Source organism: Callorhinus ursinus, unplaced genomic scaffold, assembly GCF_003265705.2.
Source record: "Callorhinus ursinus isolate GAN/ISIS: 27379988/994484 unplaced genomic scaffold, GSC_fseal_2.0 scaffold1, whole genome shotgun sequence".
NCBI classification, from domain to species: Eukaryota; Metazoa; Chordata; class Mammalia; order Carnivora; family Otariidae; genus Callorhinus; species Callorhinus ursinus.
The window spans coordinates 51,218,316-51,244,660 of NW_027397063.1; the positions used below are offsets into that span (position 1 = coordinate 51,218,316).

Consider the following 26,345-nt stretch of genomic DNA (forward strand, 5'->3'; position numbering starts at 1 on the left):
AAGCCATTGGTTACTGAAGGAAAAGCCCTAGATGGCTAAGGGGAAAGCAACAGAAAGAAAATCGCTCTACCTGGTCAGCTGAGCAGCCCAGGTAAAAAGCAAAGAGAAGTATAGCCTACTTACTCCTCCTGCCTTGCATCATTGCTGGGGAAGTCTGCAGCCACCCAGGATCAGGTCTTCTGGGCTCTCCCCAGCTGCACAGTGTTGTTGTGGCATTGGGAATTTGCTGTGGCTTCGTAAGATTATGGGGATATGCTTCAGCAAGCCAAAAAAGTCACAAACAAAATACAGGAGAGGAAAAAAAAAAGTACAAAAACAGCTGATCTTACTGGAGGAGCTCTTGGCATTTGCCTACATATGCCACAATTTTCTTTGGTATTTCCTGGTTCTGCGATCAGAAAAATTATCATATCATGTTTATTACTGTTGTTCTTTTTCAGGTGGTGAGGGGTGGTACAGGGAGGCCCAACACTGTAGGAGTTGTGGGGCATAGCAAGGTAAAGATTACTTCTCCCACTTGTTTGAAGGCTTTCCAGGACATCACAAGGTTAGAAAGTTTCTTCTTCAGAATACTGAAGATACACAGAAATCATATATAGGGAAAAATGGCCATAGTCTTTCTAGATTGGGAAAGTGAAAAACTTTTTAACACAGGAACAGATATGGAACAAAGCAAACTGCATCTGAATAAACCCGAATGGTAATATAGCTGCATAAAATTCAAGTGTGAAAGACTTATAAAAACACTCTATAAATTAAGATACCTTATTTAGAATACATTAATAAGTATATACATATATTAAATAATCAGAGGGAGGCAACAGTTAACTGGATTTTTAAATTATAAAAAATAGAATATAATGAATTAATAAAAGTTTGCATTAATGCTGATTCTCTTTTATGTAAAAATAAAATTAATATAAAAATGTAAAGTGGAGTTGCGTCTCTGTATGTGTACATGTGTGTATAGATATGTATATCTGAACAAAGTATTACTGACTGACATTGAAAGGTGATATGCTGCCTAGAAATCAAAACTTTGAATTATTTTAAATTGGGCATTTAAAATATCAGCATTAACTTGGCATGTTTTTTTTTCTCTTTTTTTATACATTTAATTTTCAGGTTCTGTTTTAAAGCGTGAAAAGAAAGACAAATTGGAAAAACATTGCATATCAGTATATATTTTGTAAAATAATCCCTCTGCATTTATTAAAATATTTAGTTCTCAAAAGGAAAAAAAAACCAAAACGGCTAATTGCATTTTTTTTTAAGCCTTTCCAAGACAAGTTCAGTTCTGAGTCAAGAACAAGTATGAGAAATTTCACCTCAAAATGAAATTTGTTTGCCTAGTTATAAAGGCCTGAAAAACGGGATTATCTCATCTTAACTATAACAAACAGCTAATGAATAAATATATTCTGGCAAGAATCGATCAGAATTGCAAAGCCTGGGAGGGTCATCGCAGACTTGAGAAAGGTAACCAAGTGAGGAAACATCAAACGGAGTTAATGGAGATAAAGCCCTTCTGAAAAATGGAAAGTGTTAACAATCACTGACAGGAAAGAATATACTTCAACTGCAGTGGCAATAACAAAACAAAACAAAACAGCCCCAAACAACTGGAAACACATATCTCCAGAAGCAAAATATGACTGCTTATTAGGCAAGAGGAGAACCTACTTCTTTGTCATTCCCTTTGGAAGCCAGGCTTAAAAAAAAAAAAAAAAGGTTGCACAAAAGATACATGTGTTCCTTTTCTGGTATTATTACAGGCCCACCTAGATTTAGCTTTCGATTCCAGATGAGATCAGGCATGTTCAGACTAGCACATCTTTGCTCTGTAAGCACAGAGCTGCTATCATTTCACTGGCAAATTCTCGTATCTCCAAATTTATGCACAATAGATGCCCTTAAAAATCTGCAAATTTCCTACTTCAGCCAAATACCTCATTGAGTTAAATTTTTTTCCTAATTTACTTTGCTACTATTAAGCCGAAAAGTTAAGGCAAGCGACTCCTGTAAGAAAGGAAAGTTGAATAGTACTTACCCTAAGTATACTGTGCAAGCCTTACTGGGGGAATCTACTTTGGCTCTATGATTTTTAGAAGGGAGTCCAGGTCTAAACTCAGCTCTCACCCTTTTCCCTTCTGGAAAACTGAGTAGACTCACTGAAGGTAGCTCTGAGAAAGATCATACAAATCAACAGCCTTACCTGTGGCCATTCAGAAGACTGCACTTTGGTGTGTGTTTAAAACTATGAATAAAGTCAGAGACAGCGCATGCTCAGCAGGCAATTTAAAAATATTTATAACATTGTTGTTTCAAAAACAAATTTCCTCAAACAAAGCAAAACTCACATTTCTTATCCATGCCAAGTTTAACGTTCTGAGACAAAGCTGTTTTGGAGTTTTCCGCTGGAGGAAAAAAAGGCTTCTAAAATTTTTTGTTGAACGAAAAATAGTTCTCCCTTCCCTTTTGGGTACTCTTAAAGGGGTGGAATAAATTTCCCTCCAAGTTTCAACAGAGCTCACCTCTGGCTGAGATAAGCATTAGAAATTTAAGGTCTGTGAAAAATCATTTTAGAGAAAGTAACAAGGAACTAAGAACTAAGGGTTTAAAGAATGTAATAGTTATCTGAACGTTCAGAGCAGTCTAGCTTGTTACTGTAAAAAAAAAATCCTGATACAAACAGGATATATCATGTCATGTATAGATAAGGTATATCATGATGAGAATAATGTATAGGCAACTATTTACACACCTAGAGAAGTTATGTTTTTCTTTTGCTCACTAAAATCTGAACTCTCCAAAACTGAAAAAGAAATACATAAAAAATTTAGGAGAAATCCTGTAATAATGTTACTTTAATTCCTCTGTTTTATACAGGAAGCATGGAGGGAAGGCAATCGCATATCAATTGGCTAAACAGCAAGTTACACAAAATAAAAATTTGATTAACTATGATTCTCAAAGTACTTAATGCAGCAGGAATGCTTGTGTTACCCCTGCCTGGCAATTTCTCTCTTTCTTATCCTTGAGGATCCCCAAGTATTCCATTTCACCATCTATCACCAAACCCTGCACAGCCCACAGATCTCGCAGATCTTATTGAAATCTCCCACTTAATTCTGAAGTCTCTGAATGACTTTCAGCCCTTGCTCTACTTTCCAGGGGTGCTCAGCTGACCTCACAAAAGCTCCACAGAAACATCGTTCAGGATCTCTGATGCTTTCAAACTCAACAGAGGGTCCCCCCCACCAAAAAAAAGCCAACGATTAAAAAAAAAGTTTATTAAAGTGAAACTAGGAGTGCAGATTTGAAGAAGTTGCTTCTACTTTTATTTCCCTCTGAACTCAGCACAGGTGTTTCCTAACTCACACTGCCGTGCATACTGATGAAGGGAGGGTTAAGTGAAGGTGAGGGAGTGGGCCAAGGGCCGACCAGCAGGCATTTAGGATCTTTAGCCTCCTCTGTTAATGGACGTGTTTAAAAATGGACCCCCCAAAAAGCCTAGAATGAGGTTTCTTTTTGGCAAATGATTAAACAAGTATGCTGAAATAATTAAAGCTTTGTCCTTAAATAAAGCATCAGATCAACAGAACAAAAACAAAGATAAAAATTGCACACACATATGCATGCGCGTGCACACACACACTCTCACACACGCAGATACACAAAACTAGCGGGTGAGGGGAGAAGGAAATTAAATAAAAGAAAACAAACAGAGTCCTAACAGGCCATTCTCCGAAAAGGAATCTAAATAAAAAGTCATATGATATCTGATAGTGCAGGACACGTCGCCAAGAACTGGAGCGGATTGCCTACAGGAAGAAAGGGCCAGTGTATTCCAGCTCAAAGAGCTTTTCTTTCCTCCTCCTCTATTTTTTTTCCCTTTTCTCCTCGACTGTGAATGTGTTACTCTCAGGTCAGATCCACGAGGAATCCCAGAATGACAGCTATTACCTTTCACTGTACTCTTGGCGGTTCGACTATAGCTGATAGGAGCTGCCTGAGCTGGGATCAAGAGGGGCTAGGGCAGCTTTCAGTAACAGCCTCTTACCATACCCCTTCTGCCCCGTCCACAGACCCCCTTGGTCACATAAAAAAAAAAGAGCAAGAAAAAAAAAAAAGCAAAAACAAAACAAAAACCAAAAATGTAAGCACAACAGCCCACAGCAACAAAAAGAGTTCAGGGGAAAAAAATCAGAAACAAGCCAAAGGGGGGATGCTCTTGCCTTCAATATAAAACTTTTGAAAGGCCGAGCTTCTTTTCTCTTATTTTGATGACTTTCTTTTTAAAGATCCTTTTCTCCTGAAGCACTATTGGAAGCATTAAAAATCTGTACAAAAAGACAGAAAAGTCTGGAAGCAATACAAGAATTTTCCTGAAGAAAACACACAACTATAAGAAGGGAGCTACCCTAAAAAATTTTGGATTTGTCAAAAGTTCCCCTAAATCTAATGTCTTTCAGTGAGTTCAAGTGGCCACCTAGCTCTTGTTTTTTTCTCTGAGGGTCATTACTGAGGCAACACATACACAGTAAGGTTTCCCGAAAAGACTCCTTGTTATCAAGTTACTTCAAACATAAGGCACTCACACCTCCCAGCCAGAAGGGTTTACTGACTAGTAGACATCACACTCTGCCCTGATATGTGTTACACTCTTAAGAAGCAGTTACATAAAGGCATTCTAAAAATATGGAAAAATGTATATATCTATATTTTCCCTACAGTTTTTCTCCCCAGGGACAGGAATAGATTATATTTTCAGTGAATGGAAAAAGAGAAAAGAAAAGAAAGAAAAGAGTTTCTGAATCTTGAAACAACTGTTGTAGCTCATTTTCACTTAGTAAAACAGTTATCTGTACTTTGGTACTATACATAATATATATTTAAGCATTTTTCTGTTGCTTTTGCATTTTTCCCCTCATTTAGTTTTATGTTTATTATGTATCTTAGGAAGATTTCCAAATGACAGTCGAGATACAAATGCATTAGGGGGAGAACTTTTAGAAAGAAAACATTTTCTTGAGTTTATAATTCAAGAATATTAGAATAAAGATATAAATCCATTTATAAATGATGGAATTGTTTAGTACATTTTGCACATACAGTTCACACGCTGATTTCTTTTTCTTTTTGTCGGAGCATTAATTTGAAAATGATAAGCATTCTGGAATGTTTGCTACAAACACAAATTCATGGTAAAAATATACAAGCATAGGCAAAAAATCAAGTGGAGAACACAAAGATACATGGCAATCAGAATCATAGAAAAATCTCTGTCTAGACTACATTTCGCTTGAACTAGTGCACCATGGATGGGGCAAGTAATCTCTCTGGGGGTTTTTGTCATTTACGTAATTAGATGGAAACAAAAATAAAATACAAGTATCTGCTCCTTTAGTGCCTTTTCTTAATAATTGACAAGTGACACAGGCGGTACCTTTTAAACAGATGGATGCAAGAACTTGTGAGGCTGGATGAACTAATGCACCCCATTGGTATTTGGGGAGCCCAAATTCTTTAATTAACTTTTTACCCAAGTGGCAAAAGTAGAAGATGTTCTCGCCACTACATTGATTATTTGGTGTACTCTCATTCTCTCCTCCACAGGATTTTGGGGACCCAGAAGGGGTAAAGAGATGATTAAGAGAAGATGCATCCTGAGCAACTTTTATTGTGAGTAAAAAAAAAAAAATAGCATAGAGTGAGCATAAGAACAGTTGGATTTAGAAAGATTAAAAGAGGAGAAAAGAGCAACATATCCAACTTCATTAGTCTTTTTCCTTTTTATTTTTTATGTATATATATTGGGGTGATGGGGAGAAAAGATAACTGGATTTCTTTTGAATGTCTTTGTGTCTTTATAGAGTGAATGTTCTGTTCCTGTCTCTTTCTTTTTAGGCGAAAAACTAATAAAAATAGAAAAACATATATCAGACATTAAGCTCACTTCCCCCCCCCCTCCCTTTGTAAAGAACTCTTTGTTCTCTAGTGAAAATGCTGAAAAATCCCCGGGCAGCTACTCCCTGAAACAAGTGCAAAACACTTAGAGGCTTTTGGGCTGGCTGGGAGCCAGGAACCCTCCCGCTGTCTGGTTAGAAGAGGAAAAAAAGAAGAGAGAGGGAGAGGGAGAGAGGGGAAGAGAGATGGGGGGGCAGAGGGAGAGAGAGAGAGAGAGAGGGAGAGAGGGGGGAGAGAGAGAGAAGGGAAGAGAGAGAGAGAGAGAGAGAGAGAAATTGGAGCTTCCTTTAATAGACATAGGAAGCAACGTTTTTTTTCTTTTTCTTTTTTTTCAAAACTGGCGGTCAAGCGTTAAGTAACTCCCGTCCAAATCCACCTGCTAGAAATGAACTTGGGTAACCCCCCAGGGGTGCACAAAGACAGGGAAGACAGTAACATACTCCATACTCTTTCCCACCCCCCGTTGTACTGCTTCCATTCTTTCTGCTCCCATACACAAATGCCCACAGATCTCACGCCACCCCCCTTACCCCCCAACAACAAACACAGCAAAATACATGCTCCCTCAGTCTCCTAAAAAAAAAAAAAAAAAAAAAAAAAAAGCCTTTTCCATCTCGGTTGCGACACAGTGATAAGGGGTAGCGAACATCTCATACCTGGTGTGAATGCTAATCAGTCAGGAGTTCTCCTTTTCCCAAGACAGGGAACTGTTTCCTTCCAAATTTATTAGAACCTCCTCCACTGCCTCTTTGAAAAACCTTCTTTGTCACCCTCTCCCAAGTCCCGATACTTCTTTAAAAAAAAAATGGCTTCGGAGCTCCTTCTATTCTTGATATTGATTCTCTCTCTCTCCCCCCACCCCTCCTCCTCTCTCCTGTCTGTGTCTCTTCTGAGTGGTCTATTGATAAGTCCCTGGAGGCACTGGGTCAGCCTGCCCGTAGGAAACCAGACACAATGCACAAATCTCCGAGTGCCATTCTGCCATCAGCAAGCAGACCACGTTTAGGAGAGAGAGAGAGAAAAAAAAAACAGTAGAGCAAGAGACAGAGAGAGAGAGAGAGAGAGAGAGAGACCAACCGAAGGAGGGAGAGAGAGACCGAGAGAGGAAGGGAGAGGGGGGAGAGGGGGGGGAGAGAGAGAGAGGAAGAGAGAGAGAGACACACACACACGGAAGGAGAGAGAGAGAGTGTGAGAAAAAGACTGATTGGAACAGGAGGGAGGGAGAGAGAGAAAGGGAGAGGGAGAGAGAGCGCGAGGGAGAGCGACACTGCCAGTCAGGTTAATCATCCCTACTTTAATTAGCTGTTCGGCTTAGACATAAAACAATTGAATTTGAATGATCTGTCAGCAGGCTCGGCTGAACCAAAGGGGAAAAGCGAATATTACAAAAAGACTGTTGGTGTGTTCTGATAAGCAATACTGCTCGTACTGACAAATCCTCAAAGGGGGAACTATTAAAACTTACAACTAAACAAAAAGTGCAAATACAAATGGCACTAGATAGAGGTCTTAAAAAAATGGAGTTTTCCCCCCTAGTTTTATGAACGGTAGATATTTATGTGCAGGTGCCAACATATTAGGGTCTGCGTGTAATGTATGAAAGTTTATTAACGATGGTCTAGGAGTGTAGCCGACAGATGCTGCAGAGAACAAGACAGGTACAGTCAGATGCTGAGTCTAGATCTTGGAGGGAGATGGATGCTGAAAGAAGAGGCACCGTGGCAAGAGATCAGCACAGACGAAGTCAGTGGGCAGACAGGCAGACAGATTTTAGGCACGGCACGATCTCGTCTAAAAAGGCAAAAGTTCTGATGCAATAATAGGTGCAAAACAATCCATCCATCCTCTCTCCCGGGAGCACTCTAAGGTACAGTTAAAATGGATTAATCTTTGTGACAAACAGAGCTGGCAAGGCAGACTATGGCAGACACTGAAGGCGACTCGCAGACCCAGAGAATACCAGAGCCGGAGAAAGCCACGGAGATCCATCTCCCCAACGCCCTCATTTAGCAGACGAGGAAACTGAGGCCCAGAGACTCAGGCTAATAAATCACAAAGGCAGTAGCGAGGTCGACACTGGAACCCAGGGCCCCAGCGGCCCACCAGGCTGGTGCTCTTTCTATCAGACCAGCTAACCTCCAGGTTTCTTCACAGACCCTGGCCCAACAGGTATGGATATCACCCTTGTCTCCGGAATAACAAGAGTCCTCCTTCTCTGTAGTTAGTGCACAAACCTCCAGTTTCTAAAATGTCTAAATAGCTACATGGAAATATTTTCTTGTCCATTTTGAATTCTAGGGATAGGGATTTAAGTCTTACTTCAGTCTCAGAGCAAAGCAGAAAAATAGAGCATTGTAGAGGCCCCGTCTTAGCAACACAGAGCCTGGTCCTGCTACACTCCCAGCTAAAGAAGGCCAGTGGATCCATCTACAAAGATCTCTCCCAGAGTTTGCAGTTCTCTCTATGTATATCATCTGCTATATATCACCATGTAGGAAGATGTCGTTCTTTCCTACAACTCATTTTTAAAATATAGGCACACTGTGGGTGAAAGAGATTGAGGCTTTCAGCCTACAATGCCCTTTAAATCACTGATGAGATTTGTTACCTGCAAGATTAGCTGTGGGCAACTTTTCCTGTATATTTCAATTGAAATGAGCTTCTAAAATAGGAAATTTGGGGAAACGGCATTATCTGCCCACATAGTCGATGGTATCTTTTTTGGGGGGGGGCACATATGATCATATTCAGTAAGTAAGGCTCTCCCTCTTGACAACAGATAATTGAAGGTACATTTTTTTTAAAGGGGGAAGGGGAAAGAGGTGCTTATGAAGAGAGCAGTGCCATCAGATGTTACTGGAGAGATTAAGTCTCTTGTCCTAAAACAAGAATCATGGTGTATATAAAAGCGAAAACTCCTCAGTCACACTTCAGTGACGATGTTGCTACTCAGGGTGGAACAAGAAAACTGCAAGAAATGTCAGGCACCTGAGCCCACTGGAGGGCAAGTGAGCTGAGAGGCCCCAGAGCCAGAGTCATTTAGCTTATTTGCACATCAACTGCTTTAACAATGGCTGCTGTGACCTGTCTGAAACACATGGTCCATAGTCTGTCAATTTAGGGGGAGGAGGGACCACTGCTTTTGACATTGGTGGGTCCTCCTGCACGTCTCAAAGCACCCGATAGGCGAGAGCCCAGAGCAGAGCAGTGACCTGCTCAGTAAATTCGTGCTGGGTGAACAGGGTGAAAATGGGAAGGAGCTTTGGAGTGAAAAAGATCTTTATAACATTGCATAAGTCATGGCCATGCTCAGAGCCTCAGTTTCCCTATCCATAAAAGGTGGTAATATTAATCCCATAAGGTTTTCTTGAGCATGACATGAGCTCACATATATAAAGTCCATGGATGGTATTACATGGTAATTACTATTGAGGCAGGCATAAAATGAGGGTGTAAATAAATAAAACTGCATACTCTGGATGTGCTGAGTGGGTTATATTCAAAGCATGTAGGTTCAGGACAGGAATACTCATAGCAAAGCAAGGGTCTAATACACAGATTTCCATTAGAAAGGGTTGGCAGGAGAGATTATCAAGTTTAGAATCCAAAAGTTCTAGAATTTAAACTTCAAAGATCTGAGGACTGTTTGATCTCTTCCTACCCAGACGTCGGTATATTTCCCAGCTCATAATAATAACCAACATATTACCCAGTACTTGATTTGTGCTAAGCACTCTGCTAAGTACTTTACATTTGTGTCCTACTTTAGTGTCACAGCAACCTGAAGAATTAGGCACAATGAAGCCTCATTTCATAGAAAAGGAAACTGAGGAATAGAAGGGTTAGGTCACGTGTTCAAGAGCTCACAGCTAGTATGGGTGGAGCTGGGGAGGAAATCCAGGCAATCTGACTCTGAAGCCCGTATCCTCAGCCATGATGCTGGGGGGGGGTGGGGCACATGGTAGGTCTTACCCAGTAACTATGTGTTGAATAAATGAGCAAGTGCATAGAACACCAATGTGTTTTGATTTCATTAAAAAATAAGTGGAAATCTGTGCGCAATCACTGGAGAGAACCTTGTGCTCGGATTATCCAATCTGTACCTGTATCTATTCGGCAGCTCACTTCAGGTGGCAGCCCTTCCTCAGAAGCCAGGGTGAGCCATGTCCCTGTGTGGTGCTGAAAATGGATGAGGCGAAGATTGCTGCCTATGACCACCCAGGGCATTTAAATATCTGACGGCATTTTCAGCACTTTGAGGGTAGTGTTAGCACACGGGTTATTAATTGGCTTAATTCCAGTTCGGATAATTACATCGTGTCTCTTTAATTTTTCCCCGACTATGCCATTCTTCATTTCCTGTCACAAATGTGCTCTTTAAAAAAGCATGTGAACACACAAAAACATATAGTTATATTTAAGGTTTGCATAGTAATATAGGGTGTTCTTTTCTTTCTAAATGATTACTGTATAGTGGCCATGTAACAAATGAATGAATGGGCAAAAGAATTGAAGTCATTGCAAAATAAAGATAAATAGTTGAAGCTAATGTTTGAAATAAACAGATTTTTAAACCATTTCCTTGGTGACAGGATTCCAATCATATATTTTTTTTCTCATGGGCAGAAATTTCAAGAGCTGATGACCTGCTCATGATAAGCCGATTTCCCTATACTATATAGTTTCTAGCATAAAAAAAAAATAGCAATGGAAACTGATCTTTTAAAGTAGAAAGTAACACTAGGTTCTGAATGGTATAGTATACTGAACTCATGGGTTTTAGAATGTCATTAATACAGTTATTAGACCCTGACTTATTTGGCAGGTTTTTTCTTTGCCAAACATATTACTAGAATAATCTTCAAATTATAGAAGGAAAGGACAAAGGATCCTAACTTAATAAGCTTAGGAAAGTTTGACAGTTATAAACACACACAACCCTTCTTCTTTTCCCAAAGAATTCTTGGTCTTTGAAACACCGACTGTGTCTACATGAGACTGAAGAAAATCTCCTGCAGGCATGTATTTGAATCATGTGCACAAATAGTTGAATGTATCCGTGGTAGAGCATGGCTTATTAGTCCTTTTCAGTGTACATTTGTATGAACAAGTCACCAAATATAGGGAGTGTGGAAAGTTAAGAGAATAAAGGGTTAATTTATTTACTATGCATGAGAGTTTCTAGACCTTTGCTTCTTTGGCTTTTAGTTCAAAATTCCATGCATACTCTGCACATAATAATAAATGCCATAATTCAATGTATGCCATAATTTGATTTACTTTCAAGCACCTTTTCTGGTTCAGCTCTCAAAGCTTTCCTTCCTATAAACTTCCTCGAAATTATTCTTTGTGGCCCTCAGTAAATCATCGTTTAAAATTGGTGTTTGTGGGATGACTCTAATGCTGTGGAGAGATTTGTATCAAACTAGCCCTATTTCCTTTTGAGAATCAGTGGTCACGTTCCATGCCCTTATCTGAGAAGAAGACAAATTGAAAAAAAAAAAAAGGAATAAAACCCTGGGCCTTTGCCACCTCTCTGACCCCTGTAATGACAGCAGTCACTCAGTGATCGTCCTCTAGTTTGTCACTCAGGCCCTGAGACTGAACTCTCTGGGACAAGGTCTTTAAACCCTGCTTGGCTTATGTAACGTTACTGCCCAGGGTCGCACCTGCCCATGGTGGTAGCCAGTATCTCAGGAGAGCTGGCAGCAACGACTGTTCTCTCTTAGTTCTTCATGTGCAATTACAATGTATTCTTTCTGTGCTTCACGTGTCCAATATGTACAAGACTGGTGATTTGATGCTTTGACTAAAGTAATACTATTGGATAAGTTATTTAAGAATTAAATAGCAAAATCACTTGTATTGGTGATTTTTCTAGCCTCGCCATGATTTTTACAGCAAGAAGTCCTCAGACAGTACATTCTAAATTCAAAATTTAGGTGAATTTTGAATTCAAAAGAAAAGTGAACAAGATTTATTCTGAATATTAGAGATGGTAAGCAAGTTCTTGCCTTTAAATTGAAATATCATCTAGAAACAGGTGGATAGATTTAAGGAAGCACAGACTCTTAGACATAGGAAGGATTTAGGAGATTCTCTGGTTCTGTCAGTTTACAGAGAAGAGCTGAAACATTCTCCAGAGACATTTTGTCAGACGAGCTTAAGGTCACACAACTTGGTGGAAGCAAAACTAGTACTGGAACGCAGTTCTTCTGTTTCCTGGTGTCACGTCCTCTTCTTTGTTAAAGAACCTCTTAAATACTCATGCTGAGAAAGAAGTCCCATATTCTTAATGTAGTGTGAGAAGCACATCACAAAGGGACTATGGTAGGCTGAATAATGACCCCACAAAAAAAATACCCATGTCCTAACCCCCAGAAACTATGAATGTTACCTTATATGGCAAAGGGGTTTTGCAGATGTGGTTAAATTAAGGATACTAAGATGGGGAGATTATCCTGTATCATCTAGGTAGGCTGTAAATGTAATCACAGGGGTTCATGTAAGAGAGGGGCAGGAGGATGAGAGCTAGTTGTAGGAGATATGATAATGGAGACAAGAAGTTGGAGTTACTTGTGGAAGGGGTCATGAGCCAAGGAGTACAGATGGCCTCCAGAAGCTAGAAAAGGCAAGCTTCTTCTATTTTTAATATATATTAAAATATATATTAAATAATATGTTTAGCATATACATGTATTTATATTATATATATTTAGCAGATGTATTACCTTGTTGACTCAAACTGAGCCTGTGATATAAGGACTTCTTACCAGTCTTCAGAAAAATATTGACTAGGATAGGTCAAGAATGGGTCTCTCTCTCTCTCTCTCTCTCTCTCTAGGAACATCCTTCTAGGATGACATGGAGAAATCCATCTAAAGATTGTTAATTAATGGATCAGTTGTCTACAGATCCATCTAATCACATTTGCCCATGTCCAGTCTTATAGCGGCTCTTCACTGCTGTACTGGCAATCATACCTTCAAGTCAATCTACCATAGTAGGTTCTAGTTAGAAGCAAACTGAAGGGTTTTGCTGTCTAATTCTTAAGTGTCAGAAGATTTAAACTCATTCGATACAGTGAGGTGCCCTTTTACCAGCCCCTCTCCCGCCATTTGTTCAGCTCTTTCCCAGTGGCAGTCAGAAATGGAGAAAAGAATGAGGTGTGAGGCAGCATCATGCAAAATAAACTTCCTTCTTATAAGACTATCTTGCCTTAATGTATCATTGCCATTCAGTTACTGCATACAATCTGTAGAATGTGGCTCCTAAAACAGTGCTCCTTGGCAACATCAGCATTGCCTAGAAAATTGTTGGAAAAATAAATTCTTGGGCAAATCAGACACTCAGAGGTGGATATGTTAGTGACTATGTTTTAAAGATTCCCTTTAGGTAATTTTAAAGTCTGGCTAAGAACTACTGTCATGGGGCAAATCTATGAGCCTTGGCAAGCCTGGTGAGAAACATATGCTATGAGTGAGGTCACCTGCTCACCTGGGTATAACTGTGGCTCTGTCACCGGCAATGTGACCACAGATCATGTTCTCAGTCTGTTTATCTCCTCATCTACAAGGTGGGAATGATGATATTGATACTACTACTACTACTACTACTACTAGGCCCCCTGTCCATGCATAAGGCTAATGTAAGACTTAATAAGATCATGAATATGAAAACATGTTATAAGTGCGGGGCTATCATTATGGAAGAAACATTAATTTGGATCATGAGTGCCCTGAGACCAAGGTGTTGGGGATGTTGCCTTGCTTTTTTACATTAGCTGGGGCTCTGAAGTAGTAATAGTAAAAATTCAAGAAGCTCAAGATGCCAGGTCTAATTCTGCAAGCCAAAATGAAGGCTGGAAGTCTGCAGACTTGTAAAGGATGTGGTATTGAATGGAGGAGCCACTGACGTTATTAGTTTCTGGAACTAAGTGCTCAATTTTTTGCTTTGAAACTCCACCTTTCTATTCATCAGGGAGCAAAATTTAGTGACAGCTCTGAATTCTATATTGCCAATGAAGGCTTGTGGCTTCTGGGATTCAGAACCACACTTCTTTATCAATTTCCCAGTGACAATCAGTTTTAGTAAAGTGGCCCAAGATCTCCATCATTTCCATACCATATTTTTAAATATGTAAGATGCTCCAGGAAGCCAGCTCAAAGACAACTGATTTTATTCACAAAGTTCTCAGCAGAAAAGACATAAATCTTGGGACTACCTAGATCAGAATTGAACACTTTTTTAGGGGCACCTGGGTGGCTCAGTCAGTTAAGTGTCTGCCTTCTGCTCAGGTTATGATCCCGGGGTTCTGGGATCGAGACCCGGTCAGGCTCCCTGCTCTCTCTCGAATAAATAAAAATAAAAACTTAAAAAAAAGAAACTTTTTAAAGATATCAAATCCTAAGCTCATAAGGGGGCTGGAAAAAACTCTGATACAACTAGATCAGACACAACCATGATTTTCATAGAAAATCATTAGGATTTTATCCAATCAGTAAGTATGGAAATTCTCAGAATTTACCAAGGACTCTGTATAAGTGGGGGGAGGGGACAAAAAACACTTTATAAAAGACAGCTAACCATCCTTTTTCCTTTTTGTATGAAACCACAGCAGGTATGCCTTTTGGCTTGAGGGCTCTTCCACCTTCTGAAGATTTAAGTCTACAGGTCGCACTTTGGCAACTCCTGTGTACCTTGCAGGACAGTTGTGGTGAGGCAAAGGCTCTGGGTTGCTGTGTCCTCTGAGCCAGTCACAATGTGAGCATCAGAAGCAGCTGTGCCTTTTAAGAGCTCTGTGTCCTTAAGGAAGCCACCTGTCCTTTTAAACTTCATAGATTTTCCGTTTGTAAAATGGAAATGGATAATATGTGCCTTGCCAGTCTCACAAGTTGTTGAGATCACACACTGAGGATCACAAGGGATGATGTATCTAGGATGCTTTGTAAACTAAGGATCCCGTTTGCTTGGCATTACTGATGTTATTATTATTTACACTTTAGCAGACGAGTAAAGGTAGGTACAGAAATGTTCGGCATGGTTGTTTGCATACTTTTAGACACTTAAGTCGTGCATACCTCCACAGTTTTCCTCTGAACGTACATGAATCTTTGTCAGGTTATGACTAAAGTGGTAACTAATGACGTTATTTCCTTTAAGTCCCTGTATGATCTCTGGGTTGATTACGATCACTTATACATTAAATAGAAACTGCTGCAGAATTTATTATGGTTGTGTTCTGGCCAACTCTACTTTGAACATATTCCCTGAGTAAGAACAAATTTAGTATTATAAAATTGAAGAAAGCATGGCATCCAAAGCTGGTATGGAGTAGTGAAAAATCTCTTCAAAGGCCATTCCTTGGTTTCTTTAACATCAAATGTCTACTTAGAAATTATCTTGTAGTTCAACGAGCATTCCTGAAGGAAAATTTGTTATAAAGCTACCAGACGTTCAACATTTCAAAGGACAGGGACATGTACTCTGCCACAACGCAAATTTGAATTTCCAAATTGTCCTAACTCTGTTTAAACAAATCTGTGACTCAAGTTCAGATGAAGATCTCATGGACTGTTGCTATTTTGGTGGCTATACAGATAGATGCTACCCAATCAGTGAGTCCTTCTAATGGAACAGAAATCAACTGTGTGGTATATTTTAATACAAATTATTAATATAACTATGCAAAAAACACATGTGAGCTTGAACTGTTATTTAAATCTTCAGTTGTTGTTCTGTGCAATTCCACTTTTTCTGTCATGTATCCTTAACTAGACGATAGGCTGCCTGAGGATAAACACTGACTTCTACTTCTCAGAATTTCCCATTGCTTCCAGTACCAGTGGTTTATACATAGCATTTGCTTCCAACATCTTTCTTGTTTAATTGGGTTCACTTCTCATTGGCTTTTCCTGGGGGCAATTAAGACACATAAAATGCCCATAGATAAATGCATCATTATCACTGAGGTAAAAGTTGTGATTCTTATTTTTTTTTAAATTATGCATTGGGCCACTTATTTTTCCCATGTGACACCTGACCTGACTAATTATGTTAGCGAATAGAAAAACATGATTCTCTCTTAAAGAGCTCACTTTCCGTGCAACGGTTTTAGGAATTCAGCTAGTATGTCAAGGAGAGTCATTCGGTACAATGATGGTGATGGTGAGGCTCTAAGGACCACAGCTTTGATGGAAAATATTTTAAATTAAAGCAAGCTACCCATAAACTTACACAAACATAAATATGCACTCTCCCACAAACACACACTTGCACATCCTTACACTTAAATTAATGCAAAGAAAAGATACGTTCTTTTGTTCCAGTGGGATACAAATGATGAAGACTAATAAAGGAATAAATAAAACACCGGGTAACCACATCACTGTCTGCTCGATTCTGGTCAAGGAGGTGAACTGAGGTTCCCCTTGAGGCAGAGAATGTAGTGGAGAAAAGGATGTGAATAGCTGGGGGGTTCCGGAGGCCGTGCAGACCAGCTCACACACTGGTAAGAGGCTCATTTTCATGAGACTTTTGGTTGTATTTGTAACACTTGCTCTGGGTCCCCTAGAGCATTAAGTGCCACATCACAGCACTACAAGAACAGGACTAAATGTGAGAAGGTACATTACAAAGTTCTTTTTCTTTCAGATCCAAATATCCAGGAGTTTATAGGTAGTTTCATGACGGCTTTTTTCTCCTTTGTTTTTCCTTCTCCCCACCCCACCACCAATCCCCACGCACTCCTTTCAAGCAGGACTGCATAGAAGGGACTTTTTGTTTTTCAGTGAAAATCTAAATTCTTGTACTTTAAAAAAATGACCAACTGTAAAACCTGTGGATTAGTACAGTTAATTATTGCCATAGGTAGAACATATTTCATTAAAAAAAAAAAACAACAACGAACAAACCTGGTCGGACTGCTAAATTTGTTCTAGGTTAAGGATTTAGCCACAATCTGGTTAAGTATTTGTTCTCTATTAGGCTTGTTGCATATTAATTGGTACATATTTTAACACTTCACTACTGCATTAAATTATTAATAATTTGAAATTATTAGCTGGTACTGCCACCGTTTTCCCAAAGCAATGCTACCCATTTCTTCTAAGCTTGGTCCAAAGCACAAAGTCTGGAATCTGATTTGTCAAGGAAATACATATGAAAAAGGATCGGAATCACCAAAAGAATTAGATTCAATTTCAAAATGATTATGGAGAACAAAAGCTCGCTTAATCCTCACAGTAAATGTAAAAGATAGGTGTTCAGATTTTGTAGATGAAAATTCCGAGGCTCACAGAGTTTAAGTAACTTCCTCAATGTGCACAGTTTAGAGGTGGCAGAGTTGTGTGTCAAACACTCATCTGTCTGCAAAGCCTGTTCTCTTTTATTTTTTTTTTAAGATCTTATTTATTTGTCAGATAGAGTGAGAGGGCGAGAGAGAGAGAGAGAGAGAGAGAGACAGAAAGAGAGAGAGAGAGTACAAGCAGGGGGAGCAGCAGAACGAGAATCAGGCTCCCCGATGAGCAAGGAGCCCGATGTGAGACTCGATCCCAGGACCCTGGGATCATGACCTGAACCAAAGGCAGACGCTTAACTAGCTGAGCCACCCAGGCGCCCCTGTTCTCTTTTCTTTTAAATGTTCCATTCCCAGATACTTAAGGTCTCTGCTCCTCAGGAGTTTCTCTGGCATCTGCCTTTGGGTACATGGGGTGAAATGACAATTGAAACAATTATAATATTTGTTAAATATATCTGTATATGTATTACCCATTAAGTATATGTATACATACTTACTATACATATGATCATATATGCTATGTATATACCATATATATGAATACTTAAGAGCCAATACTTACTAGCACTTACAGTGTGCCAAATATTATTGAGTACTTTGCTATTTAGTATTTAGTTCTATTAGTTCTTGGAACATCTCCATAAGGTAGAAATCATTATTATTGTCTAGTTTTACAGATGAGAAAACTAAGGCATACAACTAGTAAGTGGCACAGCCCAGGGTACTTTCCATTACCCCACCTCTCTCATGGACCTTTACTTATTTGTTACCTCCTTGAGAACATACCTGACATCTGGTCTATTCTATCTATCACCTCTTAGGTGATAATGAGTAAATCTTAGAAGGTAGGGGAGCTCAAGTATTAACTAGTCAATAATTTATTGCTAGGGATCAAAAAGACACAGCTTAGTGGAAAAATCCCCATTTGTAGAAGAGAAAGTCCCTAAAGCAAGATATTATGGCTCAGAAAGTAGGGGAGACACTGGGTGGGTGGACTTTCTGGGTCTTTCAAATTATAACACATGTACAGCCATTAATACATAAACACAATTTAATTTATTACATAAAACCAATTTAATATTTAACGAGGACCTGCTATGAACAAAGGACTCTTCTAGGATCTAAGCTCTAGAAAATAGCTACAAAGATAAATAAGAAGCCATAAACCTAATATTTAGAATCTGGAAGAAATAAACACCACATAACTAAAATACAAAACAAAATAAGGCAAATACCATAAAAGGTTGCCAACGGAAATCTGTAGGTTTAGTGGCTTGAGGAATATCATTGGATGATGGACACTGAAGAAAGTTACCTGAAGAAGGCAGTGTTTGAGATGGACTTTGGAATATGGGGAAAATTCCAACAGTTAGAATTTGGGAAGAGAGGTTTTAGGCAAGGGACACAGAATAAAAGCATGGGGTTAGGGAAGTACAAGGCATATTTGGGGTTGATTTGATTACTTCTAGAATACTCAAAGAATAGCAGTAGGAGTTTGAGATCGCTGTGGGTGGCACATCCAGTGGAAGTATCCAGTGGCAGCTGGAAACCCATCTTCGTAGTACTAGAATTGACAGATTAGAACTAGATACTCAAATCCTTAGGGAGGTGATACGAAGGTCTGGTTGCAGCTGTATGGGCTCAATGAGACTGCCCACAGACTTCACAAGAATGCAGTCAGGGAAGAAAGAAGGGTAAACTTATATTTTGTGGGCACACGAAGGGAGAATGGATAAAGGAGCAAGAAGGATCATTCATGTGAATAGGAGAATTATGAAAACAGATGCAGTGGAGCCCAAAGGTAAAGAACGCTCTACAGAAGTGGAGATAGATGGACAAACATCCAAAACAGAAACAGTAAAGCTAGCACTGCAGGAGGAAGGGGTATATTTAAGAGCTGGAGTCTACATCACTATACCCGTCCTTGAACGGACCACCTCTGATGCCTTTATATTTTCTCCCCAAACTCATACGTGTACTCAACCACACATAAACGAACATTTCCCTTTTCTGGAAAAAAAAAAAAAGGTTATGGCATTATTAACTCAAACTATATCTGGAAGTTTTATAAGTAAAGTCCAAATTTTTTTTGCTCAAGTTTTATTTAAAAGGTGACTGAGTTTTTGATGTGTGGGTCAATTGTTCCTTGGTGGGAGTGCAAATTTATTCATATTTTATTCAACAAATACTTTTTTTTAATTTTTTTAATTTTTTTTTAAAGATTTTATTTATTCATGAGAGACAGAGAGAGAGGCAGAGGGAGAAGCAGGCTCCCAAGGAGCAGGGAGCCCGATGCAGGACTCGATCCCAGGACCCTGGGATCATGACCTGAGCCGAAGGCAGACGCTTAACCATCTGAGCCACCCAGGCGCCCTCAACAAATACTTCTGGAGCCTTTTTTATTTGCCAGGCATTGTGCTAAGTGCTGGCATCAGAAGAATTTCCATAAATGAGTAGATGGCTTTTACCTGCGAGCTTGGCTTCCTATGGGTGGTCAAATGGGACAAAATTGATGCCTTTGTGATGATGAGTTTCAGTTCTGGCCCCCTAAGAGTGTTTATGTTCATGTTATTAAGTGCATATTTATGTGTAATTTTTCTGTTCCAAGATTTTTTTTTTCATTTTTGAATAACTTTTGGTATTAACAAAAGGTGCTGTAGAAGAACAAACCCACTCCAGGCCAACACAGGAATTGGTTCTGTTGCTTTGCCATGATGATAGTCTAGTATGTGGTCAAGCAGGAATATTTTTCAAGTATTTGAAACAACTATGGAAATCTTATTCTTGATTGTATCCTCTAAAATATAAAAGCAAAAAAAAATTGCTTTAAAAGAAAATTGAAAAATAGTTCACTATATGTTCCAACTGTTGGGTCAAAATGCAGTAAGGAAGCCTTGGGGAAGGGAATCTATAAAAGCTACCCTTGGGGCTTATTTACTAGCTTATTTGCATAAAATTTGAATATGTATATATTTTTCTAATAATGCCCCAAGACATCACTTTAACCTTTTTCTTACATGCAAAATTTTTTCCTATAAAATAGTAATTTTGGGGCACCTGGGTCACTCAGTCATTAAGCGTCTGCCTTCGGCTAAGGTCATGATCCCAGGGTCCTGGGATCAAGCCCTGCATCGGGCTCCCTGCTCCACGGGAAGCCTGCTTTTCTCTCTCCCACTCCCCCTGCTTGTGTTCCCTCTCTCGCTGTCTCTCTCTCTGTCAAATAAATAAATAAAATCTTTAAAAAAAGTAGGAATCTTGCTGTATGCATTGTTTTGTAACCTGCATTCTTTTTTTAAGACATATTTTTAAGTCCTGCATAGTATTCCATTCTACAGATATAGCAACATATATTTAAGCAATTCCCTAATTTTGGACATTTTGGTTACATTCCAAATTTTTATCATTTTCAATAATGCTTTGTTGATTACCATTGTACATAGCATTTGCAATGCTATTATTTACTGGGAAGAAATTTTTGGAAGCTTTAAATCTTAATACTACAAGCAAAGAGAGGAAGGGACTTGCTTAATACAACTACCATAAGCAAAGAAAGAAAAGTCAAATGCTTCTAGGAGCCAGAGTGATAGAGTAAATGAGTGAAGTGGGTATGGCATAAAATATGGGGTGACAGGGACTTTGTCAAACTGGAAAGGACAGGGCTTATTTGCAGAGAGCAGCCCCTGCTCGGGTACAGATAATTGGTGCCATGTAAGAATGCAAATAATACTGCCAGATCTCCAAATTATCAGGACAAGTTTAAAAAAGTTGGGTTTTTTTTTTTGGTAAGATCTATTGATCTTTAAAAGGTTAGCTCAAACTCTCAAATTATTTTTAAGATACTTGATGCCCTCAAACCGCGCCCCCACCCCCAAGGCTACAGACTAGCTAGATGCAGCTCACAGGCCACTGGTTTATAACCTTCAAATTAAAGAAAGGGAAACATGGTGTTTGGAAAACATTTCTATATAGCGAGTATATAGGGAGTTAAGCAAATAAAGTTTTGCTTCAAGTTTATCCAGTAACAAGGGATGCGACGTGGAGGAACTGAACCTCAATACGCAAATCTTGTAAGATAGGTAAATATTGCTTCCCATTAACTAGAAGCTTCTAAAATGTTTCAAACTTCTCAAGGAAACATGCTTTAATTACATAAAACTTTAACCCAGTGCTCTGTATTATGACATCTAATGTTAATTTCCCATCTGAACAAACATTTCCCATTAACATCCACCTGCACTACTTCCTTTTGTAAAGAGGAGGTGGTATTTGGCTATGCTCTGGTTCTGATTCATGAGAAATCAGCCCAAGCCCAACATTTCTGTTCTTAACAGATTTTGGTTTTTAAATCTGTAGAACACAATGTTTCCCTGGGCTGAGTTCTAGCATGCCAAGTTTTGGCTGGCCACAGACTTTGACATCTGAGTGAAAAATCTTTCAACAATGGCATTTAAACTGAAGAATCAACAGACCTTTAATTATAACACTGCCTGTAATCCCCCCTCCTACTTTTATCATGATGTTCAAATTGCCTCAACTCACTAACTGCACGGACAGCATGTTATTCATTTGCCATTGGAAATATCATAATTTGGAAACTCTGTGACTTGAGATTGTGTACTAATCTTTGAAAAATCAGTATGACTTTATTCACCATAAATTAAAGAGGCATATAGAACGCAAGTCAAAATTACTGATTCATTAGAAATAAGAAACAAAAACCACTTGGCATACAATTTCTTAACTTATCTAAAATGGTCAAGATTTATTTAGATAAGAGTAATATTTCTACTTGGAAATTAGACATTAAATGTATCAAAAGACAGAGTTTCTTCTTTGTGAGGTTTCACTAAGTGCCTCCATATTTCTCCATAAAATGTTAAGTGACCATTTTTTATGGCTTTTTTATGACACAGTCTCAGATCACCCTATGTTTCCCTTATATACAAAACATACTTCTATACTGCTAAAGTACATCAGGAATCCTTTAAAACTTTCTCTTTAGAAGTCAATGTTGCAAAATACCCAGTTTATATTCAACCTATCTGAATATATTTATCGGGCAAATTGAGATTAAAAATATACATGTGGAAAATGTTTATTTCCATTGTTAAACCCTACATAAGTTAAGTTTTTGTTTGTTTTTAAATATAGAACCTGGTTACATGGAACATGGGCATAATTTCAGTCCCTTTTCATCTTGAAGAGAAACCTGGCTCTAGATTTCCAGGAAATGTATTTTTTTAGACCAAACAACATACCAAGCTTTTATACATAATTTCTAATCTTCATAATATGTCTGCAAGATGGATATCATTAATCTGGGTCAAATTATTTGATTTATTAGAGCCTCAGTTTCTTTATCAGTAACAGATTAATGATAGGGGGTTCAGAGTTTTTTTTGTCCATGGATTTTAAGTGTGGAGCTTGGAGGCAACCCCAGATCTGACTTCAAAGCCTCTGCTTTCTCTTTTGGGGGAATAAAAATGTCTCCCTGAAAATGTAGAGACTTTTCCTTGTGTAATCGACCTTGCTTTCTTGTTATAAAAGGTTATCAGAGAGGTCACATTCTTAATTATGTTTAGCATTACCTTATGATTCTGAAATTCATCTTCATCCACTGTATAAAATTCATATTCTAAGAAAAGATGCAGAATTCATAAGTCTCTGATTTCCTGGACAGACCTGGTTTCAAATCTTGCCTTTTATTATACCCACAAATATGCTTATATTTATAAAATTATGTCCTGTCTATGTTCAGAAAATAAGGTCTCTCATCATCTACTTTGTGTGTAAAGCCAAAAAGGTCCAGGAAACTAGTTCTGACCAGTACAGAACATTGAAGAATTGGATCCTCCAAGGTAGAACCAGTAGAGGGAATCCAAATCAAAGTTGCTGAGGGGAGTGGAGATGATAAATGATATTAATAGTAGTAACTACATGTATTGGAGACTTAACGAAATGTTGCCGATTCCATGTATCATATTTAATCTTCACAATATGCCCATTTCACATATGAGAAAACAGAGGCTTAGAGATGATAATTAACTTGCTTATATTCATGTGCCTAGTGAGTAGCATCTGTCTCCAGTGTTTAAGCCTCACTTATTTTACTAAACTATCTCCCAAAGCAGGAGAACAAGATTTAAAAAGGTAAATTTAAAGAGCAGTTACAAGATTATAAATAGGAGATGGAGCATGCCTCAGGATTCCGAGCGGGGACAGAGTAGGAATGAAGTGGTGAGTCCAGCATGGTGGAGGTCAGCAGGTGTCTGATGTAGGGCAGGTCATGAGGTCAGATATAGGGGTGTCATGTGACATTAAAAGTTTAGCAACATGCACAGGAGAGAGAGAGAGACAGAGAGAATAGAGAGAGAGGATAGGTAGGGGTGGTAGATGAGATAAATTGGGATGCTTGGCTCATTGCCTATGTTGTTCTCTTTTACAAATATAAGTAAAGCTTTGTGTGTTGGAGGACAGAAAGAAACAACTCTTTTCACAAGTCACTGACTGGAGGGGGGAAGAAACCTAGCTGTCTAACGAGCTTCTTTTTTAAAATACAAACTTCTCCAAGAGGGTCAAACGTCATTCACACCTTGGAGTAAACTACTTTAATGAGGTTACCAGGCCACCTGAGTGTTAATTAAAGTTGAGAAGCCACAGTTTGGGGAAAGGTAACAGATAAGGATAACCAGAGCTGAAGCATGGAAGAAGGGTCTGGGCGGTGATTCCCTAGGAAGTGGGAGGGCACCACATGTAATTCTGTGCAAATACTGTTAAGATCTATGTAAATGTAAAGTACCAGCATCATTATCATTAAATCTACTCTGTACTTGTGTTTAGAATTTTGGTAGCAGCCTGTGGCGGAATCAAAATCACAACTGGTTTCTGATTTCTGATGTAAATACTGAGCAGATTGCCCTACTTTGTAGCAGTTCCTCAATAAATAACTGTTGAGCAAATGGGATGTCAAAATTAGTTTGGAAGCTGGAAACTCTCAGATTTCCCAAATTCCAACCTGTTCCTCCAGTCTAGGCTAATCCAGCCCAACCTGTCAGGTACAGCAAACTGTTTCCTCTGCGGGAGGAAGGGAGAAAGAATATAGAAAGTGGAGAAAGAATTGATACCTCAGCCCTCTTCTTCTTTCTGCCTCCGTGGCCTAGTACTGCATGCTCTAGATTTTGTGGGGACTTCAGAAGGTAGCTCCTATGAATGCTGAGGCAATGCTGTAATGATGGGGCTACATAAAAGTTAAATTGTGAGGCGTATGATGAAAACCTAACAAAGGGATATGTTAAGGATGAGCCCATTAATGAGAACGCTCATCTGCCCCCACTAGAATCTCATTAAGCTCCTCTATCCCATTCCGGACCTGTGCTGGGTCTGCGCTATGGTGTGAATGTTTGAGTCCCCCCAGATTCACATGATGGAATCCTGATCCCCAGTGTCATGGCACTAGGAAGTAGGGCCTTTGGGAGGTGCTCAGGTCATGAGGCCAGAGCTCTCCTGAATGGGATTCGTGTTCTTAACAAAAAGGCCCCACAGAGCTCCCTGGCCCCTTCTGCCATGTGAGGATACAAACAGAAGTCTTCCACCCAGAAGAGGACCATCACCTGACCTTGTGGCACCCTGATCTCAGACCTGCAGCCTCCATGACTGTGAGACATAAATTTCTGTTTTTTTCATAAGCCACCCTGTCTGTGATATTTTGTTAGAGCATCCTGGACAACTAAGAAAGTCTGCACAGGTACTGCAGAAATGCTTCCATATACAATCTGACAGGTACAATCAGGGCCAGCACAAGGACCACACAAGCACAGCTGGAGCATTAAAACCAACTCTGGAGCGCAGGCGGACTTGAATTCTGGGTACGTGGCTGATGCCCGGATGTGGCCAGGGGAGGCATGCAGTGCCTGTGCTCCTTGCATCCTCCTTGGTTTTCCTCGCCTTCCATCTTCCCCATACACACAGCTTTCGCATTTTATAACATCACAGAGACTTCTAAATTCAGTGCTTTTCAAATACACGTTATATTTTACTCCTAACTTAAAGGGGAGAGGGGGAGTATTTTGTTACAGATGAACTGAATTTGACAGTAAATTTGTTATTTTGGATTCTTATTTGTGAGTTGTGGCTAAAAAAGCACATTCGGTCTAAATATTGAGAATACTTTGGAATGTAAGAGCTGAGAAGCCTAGCCCAGTGGTTACCAACCCAGGCTGCATATTAGAATCACCTAGGGAGGTTCAAAAAATACAGATCCTGAGCCTTGGCCCCCCTCCCCTCTCTTCTCCAAGTGATTCTGATAAAATGTCAGTTTTGGGGGCTTACAGCCAGTTATGGGGACCGAGGATCTTCATCCACCTTTTCATTTAACTGACAAGGGATCTGAGGCCCAGAAAGGAACAGTGACTTCTCTAAGGTCACACAGAAATATATTATATATGAAGATAAAAGACTGTAGCTAATGTGAAATTGACCCCATTAGCTATATTGCAAATTACTTCATTACTTTAGAATATATTTTGTATGTTTGTATGTATAATGCAATAATTCCTTCATCTGCACGCTACTTATGCGGCATTCCAAATCTGGTTAAGAAGAGGAAGGATGTGAAAAGACCCACAAGCAGCCCAAACTGACATCAGGGATATCACACAGAAATCCCTCAAGTTTCTCTGATGGGCTCTGCCTCTTGCCTCTTTTGTCTTTGAGACAGAGATGGCTCAACATCTCCATCTCCGAGCCTGACTTTCTGCTGCCCTGTGGTCTCGTGTCTCCAAAAGCCCAGAGGACCTCTCATGGATCCCAGTTAGTAGCTTCACTGTGTGCTCAAAATGAAACTTGTGTCTTCCTCTCCCACACCCGCTCCTGCTCCCTAGCCCTCTGCTTCTGTTTATGGTCCCACTCTGGCTCAAAATCATAGCCATGCCTTCGGTGCTTTCCTTCCCCTTACTCCCCAGATATGATGGATTACTCCTCTTTCTGCCATGTCTCATAAATCAGCTCACCAGCTCTGTTCCCTCCCTCTGCCTTTGCCCTAGTTAGGGCCCTCACTGCCCTTTCCTGTACTGCTGAG

At 39.4% G+C, this 26,345-nt stretch overlaps 1 protein-coding gene across 32 annotated transcripts in view; it reads right to left on the reverse strand.

Moving 5' to 3' along the window:
• ZBTB20 (zinc finger and BTB domain containing 20) overlaps positions 1 to 26,345 on the reverse strand; it is a 777,345-nt gene that overhangs the window by 133,440 nt on the left and 617,560 nt on the right. Inside the window, exon 1 of one of the 32 annotated variants that reach the window (XM_073893757.1) lies at positions 22,858 to 22,877. The exons of 30 other annotated variants lie outside the window; for them this stretch is intronic. The gene's annotated coding sequence lies outside the window, so the exon portion shown is untranslated. Of the gene's footprint in view, positions 1 to 6,626; positions 6,943 to 22,857; positions 22,878 to 26,345 lie in introns of those variants that run through there. One more of the 32 variants, XM_073893753.1, reaches the window with a different exon arrangement.